Source organism: Lissotriton helveticus, chromosome 4_1 (assembly GCF_964261635.1).
Source record: "Lissotriton helveticus chromosome 4_1, aLisHel1.1, whole genome shotgun sequence".
Lineage (NCBI taxonomy): Eukaryota > Metazoa > Chordata > Amphibia > Caudata > Salamandridae > Lissotriton > Lissotriton helveticus.
In genome coordinates this window covers 1351829786-1351843617 of record NC_136063.1, presented here as the reverse complement: position 1 = coordinate 1351843617, position 13832 = coordinate 1351829786, and positions in this window count along the sequence as shown.

Below are 13832 nucleotides of genomic sequence, written 5' to 3'. Positions count from 1 at the left end.
CCTGATGTCCTGAAACAGATTCAAAATGAATACGGAGCAGAGCCTGCTTTAAATATGGGTATGAAACTACTGAAATATTTCAAACAGGTTTTGACAATAATATTAGCTAATATTAAAGGAGAAGCAGCATCAGTGGCGATCCGCCAAAAATGAAGGGAATTTGACTTAACAGAGCAACCACAAGAACTAGCCAGAATAATTGAAAAATCCTATGAAGAACTAGGCAAAGACAGTCTGGGAGGGAAACCAGTGAAACCACAACTGTCTGAAAATCGTGAAAAAGTTTTTACTAAAAACATTCCTACTCCTTATAAAAAGAAGTGGCAAACAAACTTCTAAAGAGAAGCGTCCTCATTCCAGAGGAAAGTCTCCTCAAAAAGGGCCCTCTGAAAGGAGGTATAACCTCAGGAATAGGGATAATTTGAGAAAACCTGATAGCTATCAAGACACTGATACACATTCCTCTCGTACCTTTCAGACTTCATCATAGAAATCAAAAAGAAGAGGACGGTCAGAAAATAAGGAAGAACGCGTAAAGTCCAAAGACGATCAACACGTTCAGAAGAATAAATAAAGCTCAATTTACCAAAAAGAAGGAAGCAGGTTTAAAAATCAGACCTGCCGAGGATCTTGAGGACACAACTCAAGAACGGAGAATGGGCTCAGACAATGTTGGACAGCGCAGCAGAAATCACAATAGCTCGCCAGAACCTGAAGGATCTTCTTCGAGACAGTGGACTTGAATGAATTCATTCAAGGTGAAACTGCAGATACCAGGGTTAGTTCTCCACATTAGTTATATGAAATAACACTCTGAATGGAGGGAGACATACCAAGAAAAGTGGGAGCACTCTTTTGGTAGCGACTTTCTAAGGGTTATGACATTCTTCAAGCTGAAAAAGACTGGCCACCAAAATTTGTCAGGGAGTGCCCACATGGCGAAGACTCCATTATGCCATCCTTCTCTAACCATATTCCAGTACATTTAAAATATTCATATGCCAGGAAATGGGCAGTAGCCCAAGCCCCAGCATTATTCAAAAATCATGTAGGATGGCATAAGGATTCACCTCACCACAAAATCCAGTTAAAAATTCAACCAACTGCACAAAGGCAGTACCCAGTTAAGCATGAAGCTAAAAAAACAGGTCAGGGAGATCTTAGATCAACTTGAATACCAAGGTGTGATTGAAACTTGCACCTCATCAATGAACAATACTTTGTTTCCTGTCTCTAAACCAGACAATAAATATCGTCTAGTATTGGATTACAGACATACACTCTTTTTGCAAAACATTTGCAGTGAAAAATGCATACACTACGGCATTAATGAATAACATTGTGCGTAAACAATATAAAACAACATTAGACATTTCGAATGGTTTCTTTTGTCAAGACATTGCACCTGAAAGTAGGTATTTGACCGCTTTTTTAATTATGGGGGCACACCGCCAATTCTGTCGTCTTCCTCAAGGATTCAAGAATAGTCCTGGGTTATTCTCAGCAAGGGTAACAGATTTACTAAAAACTTATGATGACGAGGCATTGTCATATGTCGATGACATCTATCTGATAGACGATGACTTAGATAGGCACTGAAACAGGGTGAACACCATTATGCTGGGCTTCGCCTCTGAAGGGTACAAATTCAATTTTAAGAAATGAAGAATTGCCCACCTCAACTTCCTTTTCCTAGGATATGAATTATCAAGTGAAGGTAAAAGCCTGACAGCCAACTTTTTAGAAAAGTGTACGCTGCTCCAAACACCAAAAACACTGAAGAGCTTACAGTCAATTCTAGGATTCCTGAATTTCAGAAGAACATACATTCTAAATCATACAGAAAGGGTTAAACCTCTCTACAATTAATCAAACCTAATTTGTAAACAGTAAATTGGAAGCAAAAACACACAGAAATGTTGTGTTTACTCCAAACATACATGTTAGCAACAAAACATTTGCAAACACGCGTAAACATATGCAACTTAGTGACTCATTCCGGGTCAATGCAGATACACCTACTTAACTTCTAACGAAGGTGAAAAAGTACCAATTGCATACAAATCACACATGGACACACAAGCAGAAATGAAATTCACTTATACAGAAAAAATTCTGACAGCTGTTCAAACTACTGTAGTAAAAGAGAGAGTTCTCGCACAGGGAAAACAAATTATGGTTGTGACACCTGTACCTAACTTAGAAGCAGTAACAAAAGCAAGCATTCCAAAATGCAAAAGCTTTACATCTGTGATGAATACAATGGGTTAGTTATCTTGCTGTTTTTGATCCATATTTAAAAACACAAGCATTTCTACAATACGAACAAGAATGTCCTCTGCCCACTGAAATTCTGCCTCTTGACCAGTATGATTGTATAATTTACACTGACAGATCAGCACATCCCGCTACGGGAGGCAAACAGGCCTATAGTGCAGCATGTGCAATCGTTAAAGGTTGTATGCGCGATGGCAAATTCAGACCTATGGTCACAAAAACTCAATCTCTAGGAGATGGTATAGCTCAGCGAGCTGAACTGCAAGCCTTCATCATGGCACTTGAAAATACGGATTGTAAATTCCCCACACTCATAGTGTGCTATTCTTTATATTGTGTCCTACAATGAATATTTACAGAATTGGCCTCAAACGGTTTCAAAAGGTGCACAATCAAGCCTAAAACGCTTTGGGAACAAGTAGTTCAGTTACGAGAAGGACTACAAAACACTCATGTGATACACACCCGGTCAATGTCTGCCAGTAGGGGTTCTCAAGAGGACCTGGAGCCTGAGAGGGAGGCCCAGGAACCTGCAGAAGAGAGAAGTGGTGAGGGGCATGGTAAACGGGCCCCCAAAGTTCCCACGGCCCAGGAGGAGGTAGACTCTGAGGGGGATGCCCTAGAGCCTACCGGGGAGCAAGTAGCTGAACTGGGGGACCTGCCTGAGCTGACCCATTGACAGCAAGAAGGTGGCCCCTCCAGAGAGGAATGTTACATTGAGCAGAGAAAGTGCCCTTCTCTTGTTGGCTTGCGGCTACAGGCTGCAAGCCATTCAGCAGGTGATCAGTTAGGGTCACACTTGATTTACTGGGAGAATGGTCTCCTGTATAATGAGCCTAAGGTTGCTGAACCTGGGTCAGCCCGTGTGCTGGTGGTACCCCAGAAGTTCAGAGCCTTCCTACTGGGGCTGGCTCATTATGTGCCTTTAGCAGGACATTTGGGGCAGGACAAGATCTTAGAAAGGCTTGTCACCCACTTTCATTGGCCCCAAATGCACAAGAGTTCTGATGCTCATTGCAGGACTTGTCAGATTTGCCAGGCAAGTGGAAAGAGTGGGAGGAAGCACAAGGCTCCTCTCCAGCCATTCCCTGTGGTCAGTACCCCCTTTGAGCGGGTAGGGATTGACATTGAGTGGCCACTGGACCCCAAGACAGCCATGGGCAACAGGTTCATCCTGGTCTTGGTGGACCATGCCACCTTGTACCCGGAAGCCATACCTCTGAGGACAGTGAGGGCCCCCGTGGTGGGACGAGCACTGACGGGAATGTTCTCCCGAGTGGGATTCCCTCGCAAGGTAGTGTCTGACCGGGGGACCAACTTCATTTCCAAGTATATGAAGTCCCTGTGGCAGGAGTGTTATGTAATCTACAAGGTCACCACTTCTTAACAACCCCAAGGAAATGGACTGGTTGAAAGGTTCAACCGGACCCCGAAGGGCATGATAATGGGTCTTGAGGAACCCATGAGGCATAAGTGGGACTTCCTCTTACCGTGCCTACTTTTTGCATACCGTGAGGTGCCACAGAAATCTCTAAGGTTCAGTCCCTTTGAGCTTCTCTATGGACACCCAGTCAGAGGACCTCTGAGTCTGGTTAAAGAAGGCTGGGGGCAATCTCCCAGGACTCCTCACCAGGATGTATATAGCTAAATGCTGGCCTTCAGGTACCAGACTAGGCATTTTTGGCAACTCGCTGAGGCGAATCTGGAAGCCAGCCAGGAGGAGATGAAGCGCTGGTATGACCAGAATGCCACTCTGGTAGAGCTTCAACCTGGCCAGAAAGTGTGGGTCATGGCCCCAGTGGAGCCCTGTGCGCTCCAAGATAAGTGGACTGGACCATGTGAGGTTGTGGAGCGCAAGAGTTCAGTTACCTACTTGGTGGACTTGCGGTCTCCTAGGAACCCCTTGAGGGTCCTACATGTCAAACGCCTTAAGCCCCACTTAAAGAGGTCTGAAGTGGGCATGCTCTTGGCAACAGATGCTGGGATGGAGAAGGAGACTGAGCCTCTTCCTGAACTCCTGTCAGCCTCATAGCAAGATGGGTCAGTGGATGGTGTTAACCTCTCTTCCACCCTGACTCATGAGCAACAGAATGACTGCCGCCAGTCGCTGGGACAGTTTTCTGATCTGTTCTCCCTGGTTCCAGGTGTCACAGATTGGTGCGTCAATGATGTGGACACAGGAGACAGCTTACCAGTGAAGCACAAGTCTTACAGGGTAACTGACAGGGTAAGGGCTTGCATCAAAGAGGAGGTCTCAAAGATGCTTGCGCTAGGGGTGATTGAGTCATCTAGCAGTCCTTGAGCCAGCCCAGTGGTCTTGGTCCCGAAGGCTGCAGTGCCGGATGCCACACCCGAACTCTGGTTCTGCGTGGACTACAGAAGGCTCAATTCAGTCACGAAGACTGCCGCATACCCCATCCCCAGAGCTGATGAGCTCATAGATCGGCTAGGGGCTGCACGGTACCTCAGTTTGTTTGATTTAACGTCTGGGTACTGGCAGATCGCCTTGACTGATGGGGCAAAGAAGAGGTCAGCATTCTCAACACCAGATGGGCATTTCCAGTTCCGTGTTATGCCCATTGGGATGAAGAATGCCCCTGCCACCTTTCAGAGGTTGGTCAACCAGGTTTTGGTTGGACTGGATGAGTTCAGTGCCGCCTACCTGGATGACATTGCAGTGTTCAGTGCCAGTTGGAAGGAACATCTGCGCCACCTTTGGAAAGTGTTGATGGCGCTGTGGAAAGCAGGCCTCAAGATCAAGGCGAGTAAGTGCCAGATCGGGCAGAGTTCCGTGATGTACTTGGGACACCAAGTTGGGAGCGGCCAGGTGGCGCCCCAACAACCCAAGATTAAAACCATCCTGGTTTGGGAGGAACCCAAAACCCAAACAGAGGTGAGAGCCTTCTTAGATCTCACATGGTATTACAGGAGGTTTGTCAAGGGGTATGGCAACATTGTTGCGCCCTTGACAGATTTGACTTCCAGGAAGCAGCCCAAGAAGGTGATCTGGATTGACACCTGTCAGAAAGCTTTTGAGGCCCTGAAAGCTGCCATGTGCAAGGCGCCCGTGCTCCTGGCACCCAACTTCTCAAGAGAGTTTATCGTCCAAACAGATGCTTCAGAGCATTGTGTGGGGGCTGCTCTGTCACAGATTAATGAGGAGGGCCTAGATCAACCTGTAGCCTATATCAGTAAAAGGTTACTCCCACGGGAAAAGAAGTGGAGTGCTATTGAGCATGAGGCATTTGCTGTGGTCTGGGCACTCAAGAAGCTGAGACCATACCTATTTGGGACTCACTTCCGGGTTCAGACAGACCACAGGCCCCTCAGATGGTTGATGCAAATGAGGGGTGAGAATTCAAAGCTGTGAGGTGGTCTATTTCCCTACAGGGTATGGACTTTACCATGGAACACCGCCCTGGTACAGAACACGTCAACGCTGATGGTCTGTCAAGATTTTTCTACCTTAGTGAGGAGAACTCCCAGGAGTTAGGGTATTTCTCCCCACTTTTCAGCTGGAGGGTACACGTGTTAGACCTGGCACCATTGGTGTGGGTCTTGTTTCTATTTTTGCTGTTGCCTCATGTGTTTTTGCTGGTGTTAGATGCTTTGGTCACTGTGCCACTGCTATTCAGTGCCACAGTGCAAGTGCTCCCTATTGTAAATTGATGTACTAATCAGCGGTTCCATGTTTGGCTATTTGGTTTACTTGTCAGACCCTAGTCTAGTGCATTGAGTGTGCCCAGGGCGTGTAAATCCAAATGCTGCTGGTCCGCCTCCAGCACTGGTTGTGCCACCCACAGGAGCAGCCCTGTAAAATGTGTCTAAGGTCTGCCATTGCAGAACCTGCGTGCAGTCTGGTACTGTCATGCTGACTGGGCAAGTGAACCCCCTTGCCAGTCCCTTAACCTTCCCTTTTCTTCATATCAGTCACCCCTATGGTAGGCCCAAGGGCAGGGTGCATTGTAAGTATAAGGTAGGACAAGCCCCGATGAGTGTGGCATGTCCTAATAGTGAATTACATCCATTTTCGTTTTTCACTATTGCAAGGGTATCTGTTCTCCATAGGCCAGAATGGGCTGTTAGAGTTATTACATTTTATAATCCTAACTGTCTCAGAGAACATGGTAGAAATTCGAGTTTAATATGCCTGAACTCAGAATAATACAATACATCTTTTAGTGAAGTTGGTTTTACTATTCTGTGTTTGCAAATACCACTTTGAGAAAGTAGGTATTTGCTTGTCTAACCCTTCAAACCTGCCTCTGCTAGGTTGTGTATTCCTATATCTGGTTTTGTGAGTGACAGGGCTGGGGAATTCCAGGAGACAGGCTGAGTCACCCAGTGATGAATAGAAAGATCTACATCTAGATGGGAAGGAGGAGTTGCACCTGAACCTTGTATAGGGCTGTGCCTGCCTTCCACAATGCTGGCTCCACCGCCTAGGGAGCGGTTGATGTCTCTGCCCTGCACACTGAAAGAAGAGAAGGAGTCCTGTCATCAAAGTGCTCAAGGATTGTACTTGTCTTCCACAATGCTGGCTCCACCTCCTGTGGGGTGTCTGATGTGCCTGCCCTGCACTGTAAAAGGAAAGGAGAAGTCTGGTAAACAGAGTGCTTCAGAACTGGTTTGGACTGGGCAAAGGCCCCTCAGAGAAGAAAGGATTTGGGGGTATAAATATTGGGACCCTGATCCCATGAAATTAGATCACTTTGGACTACAAGAAGAAACATTTACTGAGGAGAGGAACCTGAAGAAACTGAGGAGAGACTATTCCAAAGCTGAAGTGCTGCTTAGGGGATTGGCCTGCAGTGGTTGCCTTACTGCCAAAGGAAGAAGAAAGGAACTTTGTGTACTTTGCTTTCAACTTGTGAAGGATCTCCAAGGGCTTGGAAAAGAACTTGCCTCCTGCTGAAGTCTCAGGGACAACAGTTCTCACCCCCAGCTCCCCAGACTTCTTTTTGGAAGTGCCTGCTGCTGTTTTGGGCCTTCTGAGGAACTGCATGTCCCAAGAAGCTGGAAGTGCGACCCAACGAGAAGAAGCGTGTCGCCGTCGCTGTGCCTGCCGTCGCAACTCCGAAGGAGGGTGTCGCCACTAGAGTTTTTGCACTGCACCGCATCAGGAGAAGAATCTCGCAACAAGGTCGGAGCATGTCGCCATCGCTGTGCCCACTGTCGCAACTCCAAAGGAGGGTGTCGCCGCTGGAACTGTCGCATTGCACCGCATCGACCAAGAGCACCTTGCCTCCCCAAGAAGCACGCCGCCGTCGGAGCTGCTGCCATCGCATCTTGGATGTCGCTGCTGTAGTTGTCGAAACGAGCTGAGGCTTCACGCATCGTGGGAGAAGAGCGTCACTGCTGGAGCTGTTGTCGTCGCATCGTAAGGGTGTCACCGCTGTAGTCCATGCATCGAACCAAGAACTTCTCGCATCCCCGAGAAGCGTGCCGCATCTGGAAGATCTTCACGTCTTTATTTCTTTGTATCTGAACTTTGCCGCATTTCCCATTGCTGCGATATTGCTTGTCGTGGAAGCGCAACGCAGAATGTCGCATCGAAAAACTGAACTGAACTAAGCTTAAATCTACCATTGATTGAGCGCGCAGGTCACCCGACTCACAATTTTACCATATGCGTATTGGGCCCATAAATTTCAATACACCAGGGTAACCTTGCACTCTACTATCAGCAATCCTTGTTTCCTTCCTATTGTATTTTCCAGTGTACCCGACTTACCAATCCACCGCTACGGGTACCTATGACCACAATGGATCAGGGAGCTAGCTGTAAAAGAAAGGCAGACACCAAAATACAAGAATACTTTTCTATATTTCTCAATTTGCACTCATATAATAACCACAAACTCAGGAAGTTTTGAAAACCTTTATCTGAAATTCATCAGTTTCATTAAGCATTAGATTTACAACCAATAAGCTGTCAATAACTAAAATTATAAAGAGCACGTATCCATATAGGAAATAAATCAAGCCAAACATTCAGAATTCTAAAGGAAGGTAAAAACAGGGAACATGCTAGTAAGAATTTCAGGAATTTAAGCTAGACGTGGAGTGACTAAAGGACGGGAAAGATAAGGAACATGCTAGAATGTACCCCTTTCAAAAGTGGGCACAGTGCGAGAATTTTAGTCAGTTTATGGAGACTTCGAAAAGTAACATGTGACTATAGGGAAGGTAAGAAGTGGAACACGCTAATATATCAGAGCAAACAATTTTATTTAGCTAAGGAAAGGTAAAGTAAAGGAACAACTATATTTCATAAACTGAAAACAGAAATGTACTTAAAGGATGGGTAAAAAATGGAACATGCTAGTATAATAACTATAATGTATGACTTTTTCCTTTGTTGGTGCGAAGAAAGCATGGAAAATCAATATGCAAGAGTACGTCTTTATTAAAGCAAGGAAAAGAATGAAAGATGCAGAATAGATTTACCAGCACTATATTTACCTAGAACGGTGTGATGACCAACCCTGACCACGGGTCAGTTAAGAACAGGAGAAACCCCAAGGAAAGACAGTCGCACAGTAGGCTAGCAGATGCTGAATGGACACCCCAGGACAGGACAGGAAAACCAGATTAGTATCAGGACAGGACCATCAAGGAAAGGACCAGCACCCGCAGTTCGGTAGCAACGCCTGCGCTACACCCTCTCTGCAGCTATCAGTCAAAACCCCGATTGGGTTATCGAATGCCCCAGAAAAAAGTGCTCCACCAGCACTTAAGGTTCATAAAACCCCTCTTGAGTCTGTGGGAATATCGGACAGAGTGCTCCGCAGCTCTCTGTATCAGTCACCTATTGAGTGCGTTGGGTCAGTGACAGGTCAGCTATTCGGACAAGTCGGACAATTTCTCTAGCTAAACCTAGGCTAGTTATACTGTTTTCGGGTCAGTGTACCACCCCCCAAATGTTGCCAGTGTAGGAATCCCCAATTTCGATTGGTCCTCACGTAGGACAGGTCAACACACCAACCAGAATTCACTTTCCAAGTCCTAATTTACATCTTTTGGGACCGCCTATTGAATTTGGGGTTCCCATGACTTAAGCCTCAATATTACAATAGCGCATATATGAATTATGATACATTTAGTACATGTCAGCTTCTTCTGCTAGGCGAAGGTGCATCTTCCCAGGCACATCTTGGCTGGGACCTCGGGTTGGCAAGTGTTCAATGCCATAGAGTTCATCCACTGGCGAAAAACTGTTATGCGCAGAAAGGCTGTTCAATATGGAGTATTCCCATCCCTCATGCCCACGGATTTCGATTCATGAAAAGTAAGCGAAAACAAATTAAAACACAGGAAATAAATGAATACACTGTATACCAGAAATCCCTATATGACTTCCCTTACTTTATACTAACTTATAGCATTAATATTAGTGCAAACGAACGAAAATGCAGAAAGCGATAGTGCAAGCTTCGGCATGTGAGAACACATAGCGGCCATCTTAAGTTGCGTGCGCAAGCGCAAAGATTCCCACCAGAACTGTGAGTACGTCACGTCACGTGATTGTGACCCACGCATGCGCAGAAGAAAACCCCGTCAAGCAGCGGCCATTTTAGTGGCAAATGTATTACGGTTAATGAACACATAGGCAAGCATCACTAGGATACCAAAAATGTCAAAATAAATGGGAAATTAGTAAGACAAACATGTTGGTTATATTCTATTAACATTATGCGAGGTTCTTGAATACAAGCAAGACGCTTTACGTGCGAATTCTTGCTCCATCAATCCCCTCTCTGATGATATTTTATATCATCACAAACCATTGGAACCAGATGCCAACTTCTTTACTTTTTGCCCAATTCAATTTCTTCAAACATTCGGTTCAATCTTTCTTTTATTTCTTTATTAGGGTGAGAATTTTTCACCCTTTTATAAATCTGATTGTTCATTTCTTCTAATTCAAGTTCATCCACATTTCTCTTTACCCCTCTCTGGTTCACAGTATACTTCTTCTGATGCTTTCGACATTTACAACAGGCGAATATGATGAACACTACTAAACCTATTTCTGCTATCGGCATTAGTACTTTAATCAAAAAACTTTTACCTAAACTAGCAAACCAATGACCTATAGCTGAAAGACCATCAGTAAGTCTCTTCCAGGCACTGTCAACCTCCAGTGGTTTGAGTTCCTTTGCCAAATTCCAAATTTCCAAATTTTAATGTTCCTTACATACCTTTTGAGTTCTACACTTTTATCTGGAATGTAAGGGCAAAAATGTTGCGCTTTCAACATTCGGCAGACTCCGCCCTCTTTTGTTAATAGGGTGTCAAGAGCAAGTCTGTTTTGTAAAACCATTGATCTGACCGCAACCATTTCGGTATTTGATCATCAGGAAACCTCCAGCAGTGTGTCAGGTCCCAGATTCTTCGCAGAGGCAGAATTGATGCTGGCTCCCAATGCCCTGTCCCCAGTGACGCCGCTTCACGAGCAACGGCACCAGAGACGGGGAAAGGGGAAGTGGACAGAAAAGAGAGACACTCCAACAACAACTGGCACCCCATTGACCTTCTATATTCTATTGATGGTCAGGACAGCTCATGGGTTCCTAATGCACAGAGGAAAGAGAGAAAGACAATGCAGAAACTCCAACTACACTTCCAGGACATATAGTACTCAAATCCAGTTTATCCTACCAGTTGTCTTTAGAGCCTTGCCCCTCTCTGTATGTGGTTGCGAGTGGTTACCATGAAGGAGTGAACAACACTGAAAAAAGGAGGACACCCCGTTAGGAACTGAATTAGAGGAAATGCTCCTTAATCTTCAACCCAGTATTCCCTCGCCTACCTTCTTCTATTGTAACATTGCTGCCAAATGGGAGTCTGCTCTCAAGTATGTGAAGTTGGTCATGCAGTTCATGAAGACAGTCTTGAACTCTTGGAAGATGCGCGCAAAAGGGAACCAGGAAGGTAAAAGGGGGGGAGGGAAGAGATAGGGGCAGCGCAATAGGGGAGCTCTGAGGAAAACTAGAAGGTCTTCCAGACAATTGGAAAAGTCTTACTTGGTCCTTCAGGGGATGCCGACTTGCCGTCCTCCGCCGTTCGTAGACTTGTCCTCGCTGCGGGGTTGGAACTGCAAGTTGAGAATATTTTTCCCTCAGGAAGAATTCAGAAGACTTTCTCACAAGAACTCCTCAGACTCTTGCTAGAATAACTGTCAAAGTGCAACCTGCTCTCGACGGACTTCTCTTCTCTAACGCGTCGAAAGACGAGAACTGTTCACAGTCTTGGTTCTCTCAACTAACCTAACTTCGACTCTGGACTCAGATATTTAGGAACAGGACTATGAATTATTCACACAGAAACACTAACTCGAAACTCCTGTGAGTGCCTTGGATTGCGGCCACTCACGGTAAAGTCTATTTTGAAGTGCGCAGTTCTCAGCGCTCTCGCTCTTCAAGCTAGCGGGAGACTAGAACGTCGCCGAAATGTCACCACGGCAATAGCGGCGACCATCTTGAATTCCCTAACTAATTCACATCTACCCAGAAGTTCACCATTCTAGGTTTCACCACAACCCTGAATGACTTCTTGGGGCGGAAATGTCCTGTGTAGTATATAGAGCTGACTGAATGATTCCTGACAGTACCCCCTCTCAATGACCGAGACAGCGGTCCTGGCTTGGACGGGAACTGAGAATGAAAGCGTTTGACTGACTGAGAAGCATGAACATCTTCAGCTTTTTCCCAGGAGCGATCTTCCGGACCATATCCTTTCCAATCTATCAGATAGAACAACTTATTGGAACGGATCTTGGAGTCCAGAATACCTTTGACCTTATATTCAGAATGTCCCTGAACAAGAAGTGGAGGAGGAGGCTACTCTATCCTAACCTGAGGGGAAGTCTTCTTCAACAATGACACATGGAATACTCTGGAGCTGGTTTACGGTGTCTATCTGCATATTGCTTGTACTTTTCTTTAGCCTGAATTACATTTTCTTCTGCAGATTTGTGAAGGGAAGACATGTCTTTCAACAACTCCTCCGCTGCAGGCACCCCCAATTCCTCCTGAACACAAAAAGGGTTAGGATGTCTGCCATAATTGACATAGAAAGGAGAATAGCCTGTAGATGCACTTTTCGCATTATTACATGCAAACTCAGCCATCCACAACTGATCAGCCCACTCCCCTCCCTGATCCATAAGAAACAGTCTTAAATATTGTTCAAGTTCCTGATTTTGACGCTCAGTTTGACCGTCAGTCTCGGGGTGATAACTTGTAGAATACCTAGGCTCAACCCCTAATCCATTAAGAAAAGCCTTCCAGAAGTGGGAAACAAATTGAGCCCCCCGATCAGAAATCACTATCACTATCTTGGGAACTCCATGTAACCTCACTACGTATTCCCCAAATAATCTCGCCAACTCTTTTGCAGAAGGGAGTCCAGTTAGGGGGACAAAATGACACATCTTGGAGAAAGTATCCACAGAGACCAAAATGGTGTTCAACCCCTTGCTAAGGGGTAGATCAACAATCAGATCCATGGATACAGTATGCCGCGGACAGGTAGGAGTTGGTAAGGGTTGCAACATACCCTGTGGAACCTGTCGTGTAGCTTTACTTCGGGCACATAGATCACAAGACAACACATACTGCTTGACAGAGGCAGACAGCTCAGGCCACCAAAAATAACGCTGAACCAGATCTAGAGTTTTCATAATGCCCTTATGTCCAGCTAATGGTTGATCATGGCACATCCTCAAGGCCTTTTCTTGTAAGGACAGGGTTGGGAGATATAACGCTTCTCGATAGTATGGCAATTGTTGGTGACACTTGCGTTCTGGATCTTGAGCTACCCAAGCCTTGATGTCTTCTGCAGACAGACTTTTCTTGACTGCTTCTTGAAATCCATCCAAGGTGACTGTGCAGATAACTTGAGTCTCCGGAATAATTGGTTGGACCTCCACCAAATGCTGTGTTTCTACAGTATCAATTCGCGACAATGCGTCCGCCTTCCCATTCTTACTGCCTGGTCGATAAGTAATAACAAAATCAAAGTCAGAAAAATAGAGAGACCGGGGGTTTAAAGTCTTTGCTGTCTTCAAGAATTGCAAGTTCTTGTGATCCGTGAACATGGTTACTTTATGTCGAGCTCCCAAAAGATAATGTCTCCAGTCTTCGAAGGCATCCTTCACAGCCAAAAGCTCTTTTTCAGCAATCGTGTAGTTGATTTCCGCTGCATTCAGTTTTCGTGATCGAAAAGCTACGGGATGCAGTTGCCCTGTATCTGGATGTCTCTGTGATAAGACCCCTCCAATCGCCTGATCCGAAGCGTCTGCTTCCACAAAGAAAGGTTCAGCTGGATCAGCATGACGTAAGAGTGGAGCGGATGTGAAACTCTTCTTCAGGGTAACGAAAGCGTTCTCAGCCTCACTGGACCACTGGAATTTCACCCCTTTCTTGAGAAGTTGAGTAATCGGAACAATCAATTGTGAGAAACCGGAGATGAATCGACGGTAAAAATTAGCAAAACCCAGAAATCTCTGAATCTCCTTCACATCCTTGGGCGACGGCCAATCCTCAACA